Source organism: Eleginops maclovinus, chromosome 20 (genome assembly GCF_036324505.1).
Source record: "Eleginops maclovinus isolate JMC-PN-2008 ecotype Puerto Natales chromosome 20, JC_Emac_rtc_rv5, whole genome shotgun sequence".
In the NCBI taxonomy this organism is placed as follows: Eukaryota; Metazoa; Chordata; class Actinopteri; order Perciformes; family Eleginopidae; genus Eleginops; species Eleginops maclovinus.
Window position 1 is genome coordinate 2,799,364 of NC_086368.1, and position 7,590 is coordinate 2,806,953.

Sequence of the window (7,590 nt, forward strand, 5' to 3'; positions counted from 1 at the left end):
AAAAACATTTATTAAAGGATTGTTTCAACAAAGGCTGCCCCCCAAAAAACCTCAGTATCTGTGTAAAATGTTAACATTTTCAATATACAGAACATTACTTCGACTGAGAAACTGAAGTTTATTCAAATGTTGGCCTCATTTGTCTCTCTGATTTCTGATATAGATAGATTTCAGGGATCATTAGATTTGTTGTGGGAGTGAGAGGTGATCATTTATCCAGGCAGTAGCTCTCAGGACACTGAGAATCTATGATCTTCTCCAATTTCAAATATGAGATATGATACAGTATTCTTTAGTTTGAAGCTTTGCCTAAAGATGCCTCTGGCCTTGATTCAACATTTTTTAAAACTCATATACAGCCGTTAATTCAGCCTATCACCCACTTAATTAACTTATCAATAAAACAAGGCATTTTTCCCAGTTCCTGGAAGACAGCTGTGGTAACCCCCATCTTCAAGGCTGGAGATCAAACGCTGGTGGAGAACTACAGACCCATTGGTATCCTACCTGTGATCTCCAAGGTAGCCGAGAAATGGGTGGCGAAGCAGCTGACCACTCATCTTAACAAAGGCCAAACACCACTGCACCCAATGCAGTTTGGCTTTCGAAGTAACCACTCCACAGAAACGGCCAACTGCTTTCTCATTGAGAATATAAAAATGAAACTAGATAAAGGGGGCATTGTGGGTGCATTATTTTTAGACTTAAAGAAGGCCTTTCACACTGTCAATCATGAAGTTCTTTTGTCAAAACTTTCTTACTTTAATTTCTCTGGGGATGCCATCAAATGGATGAAATCATATCTAACTGACAGAAAGCAAAGTACATGCATAAATAACACTCGGTCTACATACCTAAGCTGTAAAATAGGTGTCCCTCAAGGATCTATACTGGGCCCTCTTTTGTTCAGTCTATACATCAATGACCTGCCCACAGTCTGTCCATCAGTGCACATACAAATGTATGCAGATGACACTGTCCTCTATGTGCATGCTAAAAATAAACAACAAGCCGCACACCAACTGACTGAAGCCATGGGCCATGTATCCAACTGGCTAACCAATTCATGCTTACACCTGAACATAAGCAAAACTGTTTGTATGTATTTTTCAAAACAATCTACTGTGTCTCATAACCCTGCTGTCCTAGTTTAAACAAGAGAAGATCAGAATGGTGCCTGACTTTAAATATTTAGGAATCATCCTAGACTCACAACTCTCATTTCAAAAGCATGCAAAAAAGGTGGCCAATACTGTCAAATTTAACCTGGCAAATTTTAGGCACATAAGACCATACCTGCCAATGAAGGCTGCAAAGCTCTTCTTGCATGCAATGCTCTTCTCTCACTTTTCTCACTGCTTAACTAGCTGGTCGCAAGCCAATAAAACAACTTTGCAACCAATTGAATCTCTCTATAAGCAAGCACTAAAAACACTGGACCGTAAGGCAAATTGTTATCACCATTGTCTTATAGTGAAAAAGCATAACTTGTTTAACTTTGAAAACTTTATACAATTCTCTGATGCCTGTCTCATCTTTAAGGTACTTCATGGGCTTGCTCCACCCCCACTGCACCAATTCATAAAACAGAAAGATAATGTCAATAGAGTAACCAGATCAACCGCCAGAGGGGACTGCGTAGTGCAGTACAGACAAAGCAAGTTTGGACACACAGCCTTCTCAATTAGAGCCACCAATTATTGGAATGGTCTGCCCAATGAATTAAGGGAGTGTAACAGCCTTACAACTTTCAAAAGCAAACTCAAATTTTGGATTAGGGAACATCATATCTGTAACCACATACCAAATGCTTAAAGCCATGTAATGTTATTCCACTGTAACCTACTGTATGCTGTAATTTGTATGTGGAGGGTGTAGTGAGAGGCGTGCATTGTCTGTGTCTGTTTGAGGGTGTGTTTATGTCTTTTTAATTATGGTTTTATTTGTTATCAGTTTATGTATTTTTATATCTTAGGGTGCCTTTTAAGATCTGGCTAGGGAGAACAGATGGAAATTAGCATAGCAGCTAACTCTGGCTTATTTACAGCAATTTGTCTGTTAATCAATGAGCACTGTCCCTACCAACTGAATAAATACAAATAAATGTATAGAGACCTTTTTTGGCCAACCTTTTGGGGCCTTTGCTGCCCCACAGATAATTGTGTGCCCACCGGTTTTCCTCTGTTTATTTACTACTTTGTTCCCATTTTGCACATAAGAAGTTGACAAGAAGTACCTGAATGCACCATTAGGGTATATATCTGTCAGGTAGACCGTCCCATTTGGGGAGGAAACTCTGCTTTTCATGACTGAGGATCCAGCTCCTGAACGAGGACACAGCTAAAGAAATATTGAGGATGGTGCAAACATTCCCTTTGCTTATCACTGAACTATATTTAAAACCACAGTCAAAAAATGGCGGGGAGACAGGTGCCCTGGGATCTGCAGATCTAGATCTGGCAGAGCATGCCCTGCGTCTGAATAGAATATGTTATCTCCACGATGAATTAAAGATGTCGGGTTGGTCAGAACCTCTTCCGTGTTACAGTGACCTGGAGCCAGGCTTTCTCTGGTGGGCTCCAGTGAGCTTCAGCCGTCTGTTAGCAGAGTTTTTATGGCGGGTTGTGTTCTGTACTGAAACTGATCTGGTAGGTTATGAAGAAAGATCACCACGCCAACAAACCATAACAAGATGACATGGTGTGTATATGTTCCTTACTGAGAAATGTGACCCCAGGGTGTCAGGTGTCAGCACTTTGACTGACCTTTGATAGATGATAGGGGAGGGAGCAAAGAGGCATGTGTGTGAATAATACTGAGGACACACACTCGCAAATATGTCAGGCTTTCTAAATGAGCTGCCATGCAAAGGCAAAGTCTGCTTAGGTAATTCTGTGATGTCCGATTACTTAAAGGCAACACCGTGGTGCCTTTTCCCTCCTATCTCTTTCCAATCATTTAAATGTTGGCGTTTGTAGTTCTGATGCGATCATGTCCAGTGGGGAGTTATGTAAACAATATAAAAAGGGCTTTAATGAGACCTTAAACCCTGTCCACCCTCACATTGCCACCCTCCCTTAATGCTACAGAAAGGGCTCATGATTGTCTTTTTGTCTGCTAAGGAAGGTTTATAAACACCTGCTGAGTTCTGCCCTCACAAAGGGGGGTTATAACACTGCTGGAGGATGTGATAAGCACTCTGTCTGAGGCCTATAATGGAACCTGTGCTCACATGATGTCACTCAAGACTTTCTGTGTGCTGCTGTGGATTTCTGTCAATATAAGAAGGCTTACTCAAGTACTGTACGTACAGTGAAGGAAATAAGTATTTGATCCCCTGCTGATTTTGTTAGTTTGCCCACTTACAAAGAAATGAACAGTATATGCTGTTAATGGTAGGTTTATTTTCACAGTGAGATACAGAATATCGAAAAAGAAATCCAGAAATGTACATTAAAAAAAGATATACATTTATTAGCATTTAATGGTGGAAAGTAAGTATTTAATCCCCTACCCTGCAGTATACAAAGTCATCACAACTAGCTGCACCTTTACCAGCTTTGATGACACTTTAATGATCAATAATTATAAAACATATCAGATATATTATTCTGAAATGGACCAATCTGCATTTTTTTGTTGTATTTTATTATTTTGCACTCTTTAATATATACAAACTCAACAGATAACAAATGATAAACAGTGCAGGAAGAGGCAGAAAACCCACTGGGTTTATTTGGAGTCCCACCTAGATAATGTTAAAAATCACAATTTTAAGACATGTCAGTACTCTTTGATAAAAAGCATGGATAATATCATGTAAGAAGCCATAATCTTGTAATCGTTTTCATCAAGCTTCTTTCTGAAACCCCTGGGCTCCTGCTAGAAGTTGTTTGATTAAATAATGCTGCACTTCATGTTTTGACCAGCAGATGTCAGTGTTGTAACAAACAAGACATGTATCCTTCATGCCCTCACACACACACACACACACACACACACACACACACACACACACACACACACACACACACACACACACACACACACACACACACACACACACACACACACACACACACACACACACACACACACACACCTTCTCTTAAACTTGCAGGAATGTGTGTGCACACAGAACATCTATAAGGGAGGTACAGTATTGGTGCTTTAAGCATCCTTTCATTAAATATTTAGCATAATTCATCACTATCAAACGTTGCATATAACAGACATTCCAATAGGTTTTAGTAGACAGGAAATGGGTGTCAATACCTATCAAGTACATTAGGAAACAATCATATCAAAGCTCCACAGCTTGCCCTAGTCCCGTCTCCATATATTTCCCCTTGATATACAAAGTCAAAGCGCAAAGAGCAGAGGTCCCCAGAAGCATTTTACATTTTCTCTTGTTTTATTCAGTTTGTCGCAAAATCAGTATTTTGTGTGCAGCTACATGTTGCTATGATTACTAGGTTCAGGGTCATTCCATCAGGTGAGATGTGTTACATAAGGTTTTGTCATTTCAGAGGCTGCTCTATTCTGACCAGACAACATACTGAATACACCTATACCAAGGAGTAAGACATCTGTTAAGCTGGCATCAAATACATTTGAGCATTCAGAAACCTTTATTAATCAAAGTGCAGTATAAAGAGTGCACATAGTACACAGCAGCAGAGGCAGCAGGCCATATGGCTGCTTTCCCACCTCTTTCCTGGCTGCCTTTTGGTTAAATGGGACAGCCAGTGCAGATGGGACGTGGCCAGGCCAAGTGGATTGTGGGAAAGATGGGTAAATTAAGTCTGCATTAGGAAAGCCTGCTGGCATCACTACATTCACCTGGCATGGTGTGCCTCTCTAGGTACATGGCATGGGATTCAGAACCATCGCTCTCTTGCGGTGAGTGTGGGTTTTAATACTTCACCTGGCATCAGATGCAGTTTGAACCACAGGTCAGCATCCGGTCTGACTGGTGAGGGACACAGAGAACTGCTATGAACCCACTGTTGACCATCCATTTTCCAGGGCCTCATTGATACCCCTATGATGTCATACAGTATGCACAATACTGTGCTTGACAAATTCAATGGTAGTGGTTTTTGTTTTATTCTGGCACTCAGAAAGAAACTTATGATACCCTAAACTAGATTGTCAGTAGTGTGAGTAAGAGGTTAAATATGCAACTTTTTCGCATTCAAACGTCTAAAAATTACGACCTTTAATTTGGATATCTTTCTGAGTTGGATACTTGCGTTACCCATAATGTCAGTAGTCATTTTCAAACCCAGAGAAACCTGTACTTTTACTCAAAGGATCGGTGTGGGTCATCTGGTGCCATGTCCCCTGTGGGCATGAGTCAGCGTTGTTTGCCAGATGCTGTCAAAGATTTGAAGTTTTAAGGCACTTCTTCACCATATACTGTTTAGATGTTGGCGTATTTTAGTTATATATACTGTATTTTAAACTTTAGTTATTAGATGAATCTTAATGAATCAGATTGAGAAGATAATGCTAGCCTTTAGCTCCTAGCCCTGTTCTGTTTCTACCAGGGAAACACAGATGTTTAACGTAAAACTCCCTCTACAGAGTTTCACTAAGTCTGTTTAGTTTGGAGATGAGAAGACCTCTTGTGATAATTCAGCTGACAGTTTAATCCTCCTGCACAGTGGGATCTTACGTTATCAGAGGAACAAGCTGAGCATGCATTGGTGGAAACTGGGCTCCCAGTCATTGCAGGACGTCCATTGTCTGCTCGACAGAAACACTGATTTGGAATGGGGATCTGCTTTATTCAGTGGTTCTCATCAGTGGGTTTGTTAGTTTTGGAGAGGCAAAGACATTTACAGATGATTTCCTTTCTTGACAGTTATCTCTTTTTGTCTCTTTGGCTATGGCTGGTTCCTGCTGCATGAACACCGTTCCATACTACAGTCGTCCTTCACTTCCTCCCTCCCATCATCCATCTGTCTGCGGTTTCTCTCAGGTTACATGAGCTGTGTATTCAAGTGTCCATCACTGTATGCTTTTCAGCAGCTTCTATTAAAGGCCTCACAGAAGCTGCTGTTCCTTTAGAGCGCATGGAGGGAAGAGAGAAGCAGCCGAACAGAAGATGGATGGCACAGAGAGGAGTGAGAGAGGGAAAAAGAGAGGCACATACTGAGATGGAGGGATGAAAATAGAATAGTGAGTGTCTGGGTAAAGGGCGATGGCACAGCGCTGTCTGGCGGGCTGCCAGGTGGAGAGGATAAATAGAGGATGGGGGGGGGGGGGGGGGGTCAGGGAAAAGACCTGGAGTCTGGTAGTGCTGCAGGCTCAGGCTCCACTGAGACCACTGACTGTATGAATAGAAAGCAGGGAACAGAGAGGAGAGTGTGTCTGACCGATGTGATCCTGTGCTGAGATCGTTGGGTTTATGCCTAAAGCTGACCATCACACACACTAAGATTCACAGATTAAACATCATTTCAGTCGTATAGCGTTGAACTAACCGTCTTCTCTTAGGGGAGCAGACAGGCCTGAGTGTAATTAGACCAAGCAAACACGATGTGTTTATATCAGGGACGAAAGTTTGCCATGGTTACGACATGTGAGAGTACATTGACACAATGTGGTTTTTACACAGTGCTGTGTCAACATGGCTCTAATGGAGATTCCACTACCTTGAATGCTAAGTGAATACATTGAGGGACAAATATACTATGCATGATAAATGTAGCACTTTATTTATTTATTTATTTGTCTGGTTTCATGCACTTAATGAACTCTCATTACCACTTGTAATTTACGGGAAGATTAAAACTAATGATTTCTTTAAAAGTAAAGTAGCGTGGTATGAAGATTGGTACAATGTAATGCTCAAAACTATTTTAAAAAACAGAGATCTTTCAAGCCAAACTTCAATCATCAGTCCACTTGGCTCTCCCACTAACTATACTGGAATCTGAAGTGAGAAAACATCTCTTTCGGATGTGCAATTTCATTGAATCTACATCATGATCAATTCATAGAGCGGTGTTCAGCTCTAAAATTATTCATTATATCAGAGGTGGAGCGGTTTTAAACGCTGGAGGTGATAGAGACTGAGCGGGGGGGAAAGCCTGAGGGAAGACAAACGTCAGTCTAGACACACTGACAATACTTTAACCAGCTTTGCCACAGGCTGCTTTCCAAAGTAGCTTCTCCATGGTGAGGATTAAAATACAGTCAGCAGGTCTGATACTCTCTGACCATCTGACCAGGCAGAAGCTGTCCTTCAGACAGATGTTACCGGCATAATAATGCCTGCTTTTTTTTCTTTTTTTTTTTGCCATTTCTTACATTTGTTACCATCTTTTCATGAATGAGTTATGCTTACTTACTAAGAATATGCTGTTTCTCTCACTGATTCAGGTTCACTCTTTGATGGGAGCATGGAAAACCATGTGTCCTTTAATGTGGTCGTTTGAAGTGCAGCTGCATCACAGGTGGGGTTGGAGACCTTGTCATATATTCCATCCCTTTCCTTCCCTTTACTGTCTCTCTTTCTACCTCAAGCTGTAACCAGTGGACGCATGTACGTACATTAGCAGTTACATGGTTTATTTGTTG